A 12,294-nucleotide genomic window follows, 5' to 3' on the forward strand; every position below is an offset into this window, starting at 1 on the left:
GGACTTGTTTCCTCTGCATATACTAGATTTTGGGGATCCAGTCTGTCTGGACACTCACCTTCCTGGACCTGGAGGGAGGGGGGAGGAACTTGAACTTCCACAGTGCAGGAAACCCTGACTGCTCTTAGGGATGGAAAGGGAGGAGGAGAGGGAGTGGGGGGAGTGGGAGGGTGTTGGGAGGAGGGGCGGAAATGGAAACTTTTATAATTTAATAAAATTACTTTCTCATAAAAAAAAGAAGTTAGAGCTAGTGGGTCAAGCAACGATTTAATTAATATAGTTTCTGTGTGTTTATTTCGGGGTTAAGCTGCTCTCTCCTTCTACAAAGGACAACATACTTTTTTCAGTTTTCTATGAGTATGGTACATGGTGAGGGGAAAAAAAAAACCCACAAAATTAGCAGGAGAGGGACCAGAAGTGATTAGAACAAGGACCCTGTGCCAGTGTTCATTTTTTTTTCAAGAGGATGTAGGATGGGCTGTGAGAAAGCAGGGGGATGAGAGGAAAATTGGAAGGAGATGCAGAAGGAGCTATTCAAAGAGTGGGAAAGACACGGTCTATACAGAAAGGCTGGGAAAGACTGGAGGACATTTTCAATTACCCAGACAAAGACACTGGGCAAACACTTTTTAAAATGGCAGAGCAGAACAAAGTCCTTGCTGGGAGGGAGTGTCAGAGGGAGTATTTGGTGGAGTTTTTTTGGCAGAAATTATTCAACTGGATCTTATAAAATTTATTTCTGGAATTTGGAATCGGAAAGTTGGATGTAACAGAATATTTAAGTAAAAATAAGACTATGTAAAATATACCAATAGCAGAAGTGTAAAGCTGCATCTTACATAACTTTTAAAACATTAATCTTATTTTTCCTCAGGAAATGATTATAATACCATCCATAGCTATACAAGAGATTAATTTAAAATTAAAAAAAACTTCACTGGCTGCAATTATTCTTGATATTCTGGAGATACAATGCGGTTTTGTGAGAGAAATAAGAAGAAAGTCTATAACACAATGACATACAGTAGAAAACCAGCAGAGACTGTTTTTGAGAAGTCTTAATACCTACTAAACAGCATCCACAGAGGAAACATGTATCTTAATGCGTTGGTCATATTCAAATCCATCAGTCAGATTCAATACGTTTTAAAATACCACTGTAGACTTAATAAATGTAATTCAGAAAAGTCTGCTGATTTTCGCTTCCCTAATCTGCAAGCCCTCAGTGCTCACAAAGAACCCCGCAGTCTCAGTTCACTTCTGGGCAGAGATTTAATAGCTGTGAGCTTTGCCGTGCTCGCCTGGTACTAAGACTTCATTACTTTTACATGCCACTCTACAGGACACTTACTAATATACTATTAAGTATTATCATAAATAATTAAAATGCAACTACACTCGACAAAATGAAAGAACAAAGTGTATTCTGTATGGCAGGCAACTTGCATGTGTGTGTTGGCCGGAGAGAGCCAAGCACATATTTTAAAAATAGAAAATCAATTACTGAGAGACCTCAGTTGGACTGCAATGGGCCTACCTCTCATTAGTGTGAGTTAGTGAGGTCTTTTCCTGGCTTCTACCTGCCAATTAAATCATAGAGTCATTATATCATTAGTAAATTGAAAAAACATAAAGAAAACAAGTACCAATGAAGCTGTGTCTTCATGCCAGGCTCGTCTAGCTTGGCATGCTTTTCATTCCTGGTTGATTTGGTATAGCCAGCACGTTTTACCATTGACTAACTTGCAGGAATTTCCCATCTCATTAATTGGCCAATGTATGTTTGGTAGCAACACAGTGTGGTCAGCATTCAAGGCATGTTGTTAAGGATTATTATATATAATACTCTTCTTCTTCAGGTAGTCCACAATATTCTTGAAGAAACAAGATTGGTGTGGGTCAAAAAAAGAACAAGAGGACTTCCAGTAAAAGATAAACTTTGGCAATTCCACACAATGACAAACAGATGGCAAAACTACACACTGTATGTCACTGAATCCAGAAAACCCTTCCATACTCCCTGAGATTGGATTAAGTATAGATTACATGTACCTAGGTCATCTTGCATTTAGTCCCAGTTGCCCATGTACATAGTTGTCATGAAATCCATGTGAAGAAATGTAACAGTGCCGATCAGGTCACATGCTTCTGGAGAACAAAATCTTGTTCTTAGCATCACCCCCCCTCCTCGTCAGCCTCAAGAAGCAAAAGGAATGGAAAATGATGGAAGGCTAGATAGGGCTACATCACCCAGGGGTCCTACAAACAGGGTTTGGCTTTCAGTTTTTCAGAGTTCAAAGTCAGGGAAGACTTATCTGAGGTTGGCAAGCAACCCCCCTGTCCGAAGCATGTTGAAGACCAGAGTGAGATGAGTGCAGGGAGCTTAGACAATCCGAAGTAAACATGCGGCAAAGTAACAAGGAGTGGCCAAAATTAACATGTGTTTGTGGTGTGATTTACTCAAATTTGGGTAATAGCCAGGCTTTCTTGGCTGGTCTCGTGGAAGTGTGGTTATTTTTCTGTTGTTATGAATCAGCTCGTTATTTCTGAAGGTAAACAACTTAAGTCACATGACTCTCCCTTTGGACAATCTCTGAGAGTCCTGAGTACTTTCTGTGTTATACATTGGTTTAACACATGAAAGTAAACTAGAGGTAACACAGGCATCTATTCAGAACAAGTTCCTTCTATTAGTAGGTGGCTGGCCTGAGACGCTCCCAATGCCACATGTCATTCTCTGACTCTATTGTTCGTTGCTAATCCTGCTAGATCAGTCTAGACTGCAGCATTTTCCAACATGATCAATGTCCTCTTTTTAGGAATGGAGTCTTGTCTCATCAGTGTGCAAGGAAAGTAAGGAAAGTCAAGCTTGCTCTGGTTTCTAAGAGATACAGACTTGGACCTGAGGTGGGAAGAGGGAGTATCAAGCTTTGTAGGAAGCAGCTAACCTCACCAGAATCCAGCAGGAAGATTGGGTGCCATCATGCTACAGCACTGGTGCAAAACACCCGCCATGAATGTCACTGTGCTTTCAATAGATTTAAAAGGTTCTTCCTAGTCCTGGATGAGTGTCTACTTCCTGCCCATACTCCAACAACATTTTATACCTTTTTTCTCCAGATGATCAGACAGCTACTTCTCCCCTCAAACCCCATTTGCTGTATAATAACAGTGCTTCTCCTTGAATTGAGAATTTCATACATGTGATGTGGGATGTCCTTCTGTACACAGTGAATATGTGTTGCTTTTATTGGTTGATGAATAAAGCTCCTTTGGTCTTTGGCAGGGAAGACTATTGCTAGGCTGAAAAGCCAAAGAGAATACAGGGAGAAAGAAGGCAGAGTTGAGGGAGACACCAGCAGCTGCTGGAGGATTAAGATGCCAGGCATTACTGGTAAGCCACGGACTATGTAGCAATACACAGATGAATAGAAATGGGTTAATTTCAATGCAAGAGCTAGTAACAGTAAGCATGAGCCATCAGCCAATCAATTATAATTAATATTAAGCCTCTGAGTGATTATTTTATAAGCTGCTGTAGGATAGGGTGGGACACAGAAAAGCCTCCAGCTACATACATGTATATAATATGTTTTTTGTCAAATCCACTCTTTTCCTCTGCTTAAATTTGTCTCCTATCTCCTATCACTTTTACCTCCTGACTTCATTTGCTGTTTTTTTTTAAAACCTACTGTGTCCACTTAGTATTACTGGAAAGTGCATGGGTATGGCACACCTACTTGAGCACAAGCAGCCTCTCAGGAGCTACATGGCTGAAGAAAACTGACTTTACCAGCCCCTGAAGTCATTGGCTGCCAACAGCTTCTTGGCTAGGGGTGGGGTTTCATGTGCTTCTACCCCATCCATTCCAGGATGTTGGCTGGCTTGATCTTGTGCGGGTCTTGTGTGTGCAGTCACAACTGCCGTGAACTCATGTGCAGGCATCCAGTTCTTTAAGATTCTACCATAAGCTCATCTTCTTTTGAAAAAGTTCTTTGTGGAATTTGAAAGATGGCTTAACATCTAAGTGAATTTGGTGCTCTTTCAGAGGACCAGATTTGGTTTCTAGCACCCATGCCCTGCAGCTTACAACCCTCAGTAACTCCACATCCAGGGCATCCTACACCCTCTTCTGGCCTCCATCCATATGTCATGCACTCACACAGATATACATAAACAAAAATAAAGTAAGAAGAAAAGGGACATCATAATCTAGGCATGGTGGGTGGGTGCATGTCTGCAATCTTACAGTAAAGAAGGCTAAGGCAGGAGGACTGTGAATTTGAGACCACCCTGGACTCTAAAGCAGGACCCTGCCTCAGAAAAGATAAAGTACATTTTACTTCTGTACTCTGACTGGAATACTCCAGACCCAGCTCTCATCCTCACCTCCAGTTTTGCATAACTCGTTCCCACAGTTTCTTTAAGTCTTAGCTTGATAATTATTTTCCCAGGAAGATGCTCCTACCACTACCTCCACCCTAAAATGAGTTAAACTGACTCATTTATGCCCACACAGTACCATATAATTAGCCTTCACATTGCTTAGCACTTGTACCCTTAATTAATTTCCTTGTGTCCTTATTTGATGGATGCTTCTCCCTCAACACACTGCGAACTCTAAGGAGACTGGAAGCATGTTTTCTTCTGTACATTATACCCCAGAGGTGAGTTTGGTACTTGGCATGTAGTATGTGTTCAAGAAAAATGTGTGAGTAAATGAATGAGCGAAAACACACAGTTATCTGATAATGGTGAGGTCTTCATTTTTCCCTTTGCTGTGGTTTCAGTATCTATTTCTAGAGCTTTTGTTTATTTTCTGCATTATACTTTGGGCTTCTAAACTCCTTCATTGCAGCTTTATGTTTTCAATTTATTTTCTTACATAGTAGGTGAGAGATTGGTAACCATTAAGACAGAGGTTTGCTTCCAGAAAGTCTTGTATCATCCCACTAAGGGTGGGTGACATTTGAGCTTCAGAGTGTATGCTCCTTGCAGCAACAAATCAGAAGTACAAAAGGGTCAGGAGGCCCTGAAGAAACTCTGTACGTGCAAGAACCCTGGACTTCTTTCTCTGCCTGTTGAAAGGAACACTGGGCTCCTATTTTATTTTTCTAGATCAAAAGATTTAAAGGGGCTTGGTGGATTGAGGAGATGTCTTAGTGGATAAAAAGCTTACAAGTGTGAGGATATGTGATTCTCATGTCAGAATTCATTTAAGGCAGGAATGGCACATGTCTCTGCGATCCAGTACTCCTACTGTGGATGTAGATATGGATAGAGGATCCTTGGACAGGTAAGAGCCAGTTTGTAACAGGGATCAAGAGGACCCATCTCAAACAAGGTGGAAAGTGGGGATCGATACTTGGTGTTATTTATCCTGTGACTTCTTCAACTGTGTGGTGGCATAATTGTGCCTATACACACACACACACACACACACACACACACACACACACACACGGTGGGGAACAATTCTGTATCTGTCAATTATGTTTTAACTAAATGGTGGTTGGCCAGTAGCCAGGCAGGAAGTATAGGCGGGACAACCAAGCAGGAAGTATAGGTGGGGCAATGAGAACATGAGAATTCTAGGAAGGAAGAAGCCCATTCCCCCACAGTCCTGTCTCAACAACCTATGAAGCAAGATGTGACCTGCCCCGCTGAAAAAGTGACCTGCCACACTGAACCATGTGGCTAACATAGATAAGAATAATGGGCAATATAAGTTATAAGAGTTGATAAGAAGCCTGAGCTAATGGGCCAATCAGTTTATAACTTATGTAGACCTCTGTGTGGTTTTCTTTGGGGCTTACTGACTGTGGAAACTGGGCAGAACAGAAACCCCAACAAGTAGGCCCCTCATGTTACACATGCACACAGAATTGGATATGTGCACACACATAAACACAGAGGGAGAAAGAAAGGGAAAGAAACAGAGAGAAAGGGAGCTGGGCTCTAGTAAAAAAATGAAAGCTAAACTAAGAACAATGGGCACAAAGGAGCTCCTAGATAAAAAGTTCATTCTTCAGAGGCAGGTGATAATTAAGGATTACTTATATTTACTGTCAAGCCTGACAACCTGAGTTCAATCCCTGGGACCCCATGGTGGAAGGAGGTGATTGACTCCAGCAAGGTGTCCTCTAAGCTCAGTGGAATACTGTAGCATGTACATATAATCCATCATAAATAATACATTTAATGAAAAAAAATTTTTAATTTGGTTACTCAAGTTTTCCCAATAAAATTTCTAACAATCTGAATAGCTTGAATATGAGTTCAGAGAGGTACACTGACTTCTCACCTTTCTTGTAGTACATACATAGGGAACTCATCATCCTCACAGACAAATGACAGTAAGGGTACACAGCCTTGGTCTCCTTCATCTTTACTGCAGGAAAGTGGCCACCATGGTGGTAGGAACAGAAAAGCCTTGATGCAGATGGTCACTGTGGAAATGGAGAGGAAACCAGCAGACAGCAGGAAAGCAGGGACCTTGGAGGTCATGACTTCTCTCCCTGTGGGTGTGCTTAGCCAGAGTTCACACAGTTCCTCTGCCTGTGCTTGTCACAGGCACAGGACTACAAACAGTTGGTGACAGTGACCACATGGTCCCAGGGGGAGCAAGGGGAACTGCTTCCAATGGCATCAGCTGGAAGAATGCACACACTCTCTCAGGGGGAGAGGCATCCAAGCCAGCCAGGAACTGCCAGGAGACTTGTTTCTAGTCCTCTTTAGAGTTGCAATCAAATGGTAGAAAGTAGTTTTGAAATCTCCTTTGAGCTATTTTATTGTCTGTTCCCTTTTGCCACCAAAGGGTAAAGTTGATAAACTGCTAAATAATCAACCTTTGTATATTTCATTTGAAAACTTTAAAATTTTAAATACTCACTTTATGGGTCTGATAAAACATGGCAGGGACTCAGTGCTGTCCTCATTGAACTCCTGTGGTGGGTGAATGTGCCATGTTTGGTTTAATAGCACACGGAGGGGCTGTCCCTGGCCTGGCTTACTACCCTAGCCTATGCCTCACTGATTGGAGAGAGCGATGATTCCTGGGAAGCAACAATTTCACATTTTTCCAGGGAAGAGGCTGAGCCGAAGATAGAAGGAAAATAAAGTCTTTCAGTGTTGATTGGGCAAATAAATCACGGTTATTGGGAAAGAACTGCACAGATGGAAGTGGATACAGACTAGGGAGGAACCCAGCATCATAATCATTTAACACCTTGGAATATCGATGCATTCTTTTGAACACAGGGATTGAACATGAATTTCTTCTTTTTCTTCTTCTTCTTTTTTACCTCTGTGCAGTGCTTGGTATGTATTAGATACTCAATAATGCATCTTTTTAGATCAATACATCAATAAGTAAATAAGACAACTTGGAAACTCTCAGATGGAATAGTGCTTTTTTGTTGGTTTCCTAAGGTGTCTAACTTAAGTGTCTACTGTGTGGCTTGGTCTGCAAGAGCTCATGACCTTGTAGCTCTGGGGGCTGAGCATCTGACACCAGGGGGCCAGCATCATTATGCTCCCACTGGGGAAGGGTCTGCCTCAGTCTTCTGGAAGTTTCTTCCTTTGTGGCAATACAGGAAATGAAAATCCTCATCTGTAGATAGCTTCTCTTCATGTATGACCAATTCCAAATTTCTTCCTCCTTTCTTTGAACAAAAACAATGGCCAAATTGAATTAGGAACCTAGACTACTCCGTCTGGATCTCTTCTTAACTGTGCCTTCGAGGTCTTTGTTTGCTAACTAAGTCATATTTTAAAGAGGTTAGGATTTCAAGATATAAATTTAAAAATTGGGCCAAACATAGTTTAACTCAAAACACTTTCTCTCTTGTACCATAAATACATTTAAAAGTTGAATTAAATAATATATTTAGAAATTTTATTTTATAACCATTCAAAGAATATTCATTTATTAGATGACTATCAACAGGCGATTCAAAAGACACGGATTTTGTACTCAGTGCAGGCAGAAGAATAACACAGAATTTCCTCTGAGCCAATAAAGAGAGCTGGTATAGAAGGTCTTTCAGGAGATTTTAGCTCCTAAGTTCTTTGTGTCTCTTAGCTACCTGATAGAGGTACACCTCTTCGGAACCTTCTGTAATGCTGCATATTTAAATTACTCTTTCAGAGTACCATAGTAGTTAAGCCCAATGATTTTCTTTTCTTTAAGGAGTTCAGGATCATGGCCCTCCAGCTTTCACGAGAGAAATGTTTTACATTCATGAGCTCAAGAGTCATATCTGCATTGCTAACTGGTGAATTCCAGTAGCAAACACAGTGCTTGGAACCAAATGCTCAATAACAAGCTTGTCATGTTGGTGCACACCTGTAATCCCAGCACTCAAGAGGCAGAGGCAGGGGAACCTCTTATAGTTCTAGGTCAACCTGATCTATTTAGAATGTGAGGTTAAAGATAGCTATAGAGACCCTGATTAAAAAAAAAACAAAAATCAAAAATAATTATTAATAGGGGGCTGAGGAGATTTAGAGGTTCCTCTGGCTATTCTTCCAGAGGACCCAGGTTCAGTTCCCAGCACTCACAGCTGTCTGTAACTCTAGTTTCAGGGGATTTGATACCCTCATGCACATGAAAGTAATGTTAAATAAATAACTAAAAATAGTTCTTAATAATAGTAGACATTTGCAATTATTTATTTTGAAAAATTATATTATAATAAACCATAATAATCATAATGGTTTATATTTATAATAAAATGAATTTAGTAAATAATGAGTTCAATGGATGTACTGATGAATATTACTTAATATTAATTAATATTAAGATTAATGAATAATACTTAATATTACCTGTATGAATTTTTTAATGTATCCAGATCTGTAGAAGGAAGTTTCTGTCTCACCTGGCCCTGCAGCTATCCAGTATGAAAGAAACACACAGAGGCTAATATTAGCTATAAACTGTTTGACTTATTAAATCAGGCTTATTATTAACTAGCTCTCACTACCTAAATTAGTCCATAATTCTTGTCAGTTTAGCCATGTGGCTTGGCATTTTTTTCTCAGTGAGGCATTTTCATCTTGCTTCCCCTATGTTTGACTGATGATTAACTCTCTGCCTTTCCTTTCCCCAGAATTCTTTTACTCTGTTTGCTCCGCCTATACATCCTGCCTGGCTACTGGCCAATCAGCATTTTATTAAATTTATTAATTAGTGACAAATCTTTACAGTGTTCAAAAACATCATCCCATAGCACAGATTCACACATATTTTCATCTTTTTGTAAACATTTTCCTCTACCTACTAGTATCAGTATAGCATAGAGCTCAAAAATTCACGCTCAAAATCCATAAATCAATGGCAGCATTTAGATAAAATAATTTTAGGATATCTGACAGTTCATATTAAATATAAAGAATATTGTAAGCTTTGTAAAGACAACAAGAAGGAATAAACACTGACATGGTGGAACATGACTGTGCTTTCAGTCCTGGAGGGGCAGAGATGAAAGCATCAGGAATTCCAGCCCAAGCTTGGGCCACATTTAGGGACACTGTCTCAAAACAGCAAACAAGCCAATAACCAAAAGCAAATGCTAGTGCCGGAGTTGGGGGCAGGAAAAGGCTTGCCTAGCATGGCTTCCATTCCTATCAGCAGAAAATGAGGGGGAAACACATGAACTACGTGAGAAATGACAAGAAACTCGGACCATTGTCTTTCACACAGGCAGAGAAAACCAGCATCCTCCTGTGGACACTTGGAAAGAGATCTTAATGTATATTTCTCCATATAGCTTCTATATAGAGGACCGTCAATACACGCGGTGAAAGCAGTTTAGAGAGTTGACAACATGAAAGCATTGGGTTCTGCCTTAATTTGATTCCTGGGAATGGATCATGTAAACAGTGAAGAAGTTTAGGAGTTATAAAGATTATTAAGTTCCTTCTTGTTACTAAAGGCCCCAGAGAAAGTTAGTCTTTCCTGGTGACTTCAGGGCTTTGGCATGTATCCTTTATTTACAAGGTCTGAGTCTAAAACTTCTCCTGGAAGACAGGCCACAGCGTCTTGTCTGGCTATGCCCAGGACACCAGCCCTGCCCTCACTCGCAAAAGCTGAACCATGAAGGAGGCTGGAACTTAGTTGCAATGACAATAGCCGAAGCCTGTGAAGTTAACTGAAGTTTAAAACATTTTGATCATTTGAGGGACAGTTTTATGTTGGGGGCAGGAGGATCCCAGAGGAGGTATGCCTTACTTCCCACCCATCCCAAGGGATCCTTTACTGTTCAAAGTGCCACAAGACTTTAGTCCAGAATCAGGGGACTGTTGGAGAAATCTTTCAGGGTACAGAGGGGCCTTGTTCTTCCAAGCAGTGAAAGGACCTGACTTCTTCCAACCACAACAGGAAAAAAAAAAAAAAAAAAAAACGTATCTCCCTTAATTTCCCTCCAACCACCTAGCTTCATTTCTGAGACCATTCAGTTCTCTGAGGCTGTAGCCTAAAATTGGGGAAGCTTTTATCCTCCCAAAGAAGAAAAGATTTTCACTTGACAGAACTACCATTCGGAGTGATTGATTTGAAGCTCTGAACTCGTATCTAGAGCCTAAAACGCAGGTGCTGCCAAACGGGTTGGGATTTGAAGTCAGAAGGACAGAGTGAGTTTCCAAGTTGGGATGTTTTAAGCAGTGGGGGCAATTGCTTTTCTCACCTATCTCTCAAGAGACGGAGGAAGGGGAACATTTAAAAATTAGGAAAAGAAATTCTAGGGCTTTTGAGTTCCTGCATCTTACTCTGCTAGAGGGAGAATCTCAGTTTGCATTTACTCCGGGAGACTTTGGTGAGGAATTTGATGAATCTTTTGGTAACTGTGCATTGTTTGAAAGGAGAGTTGGAGAAGACAAAATAAACAATAGAGGAAGAAAGGCACACAGAACAGTCACCTTATTAAAGCTGGACTTGCTAGCTATGTAGGGGTCTGAGAGTATGATAGGTCTATTTAAAATAAGCAAGGCATTTCCAGGCTGTGAATAACAGGACTTGGTCTACTGGAAAAAATTCCTTTTGAAGATTCTTCAAGCACAAACAACGGTACCAGGATATTAGGCCATATAATGTTCATGTACTTTTTTATTTTGTGGATTGTGGTTTTTAACGGATGGATTTGCCCATGGCTTACTTCTTCTTTTTCTTCCCCCACTCCACCTTCGGGCATGCTGAACAGTTTCCTTGTGTGCCATTTTAAATAAAAATATTTGTAAAGGGAACACAATGTTAAGGGAGATGTATAAATAAGACAAGTGTTAATTGCAGAGTCTAAAAGGAGAGTCCTCATGCTGTAAATCGTGCTAGGACTGCTTGCACAGAGAAAGGGACAGTTACCATTTCAAGTTGTACCTTCCATCAAGTCATGGGACATAAATCTTGCCTATAAATGATCAGGAGGTACTGTACTGTGTAACTTCTACAATGTTCATAAAAGAAATTAATGAACAAATAAATATTCTTTGACGGATGAGCCGGTAAGAATACAGCTTAAAAAAAAAAAGCCGTCCTCCACAGTTGGCAAGAATATCATAGAGGTGACATTTCTTTGAAGAGTGTGCCTGGTCTCACAGAGAGGAAATGCTTAGAGTATACCTGTTCAGCCTGATTTGAGAGTTGTGACATAAGCCAAGGCCTTGTGACTGTCCATGGGGGACCTGCTGCTGGTGGGGAGGAGGCAGGACTGGGCTATTTTCTTACATTCTGAGTACAAAGCCACCAACTTATTTGGAATTCTGAGACCTAAGTATTGATTTGTATCCACAGTGAGAAGGTTGTTGAACTTCATTATGAGTAGGACTAACCTTCTAAACATAAAAGAAAAAAAATTCTGTAAAGAAAGATGATCGTCCCTACAGAAGTGCTGGAAGAATAGCAAATCTATCAATGGACTGTGGTTTGGGGTAGGCAGTCCAGAAGCTTTCTAAGATTTTTGGCTAAGATCGATATGCAATGAACATAGCTGGGGATCACCTTGGTGGATGCTTCTTTCTTGGAAGGCATATAAGTGACTCTGGAGCTGGTGATAGCCACTCTGAACTCTGTATTCTTGTTAGTCCATGAACAACTTTGCCATTGATGAGTGTGCCCTACTATTTCCAAACAGGATTTCAGGTGTCTCTGGGAATGAATAGGGGATGGGCTCCACGATTCCATGAGGTATTGAACCCCGTGGATGTTCAAGTCCCTTATATAAAATAGCACAGAATATGTGTATAACTCATGCCCATCCACCCATAGGCTTTCAATCATTCTTGGGTTTCTTGTAATAG

This window comes from Myodes glareolus, chromosome 17, assembly GCF_982192425.1.
Source record: "Myodes glareolus chromosome 17, mMyoGla1.1, whole genome shotgun sequence".
Classification (NCBI taxonomy): domain Eukaryota; kingdom Metazoa; phylum Chordata; class Mammalia; order Rodentia; family Cricetidae; genus Myodes; species Myodes glareolus.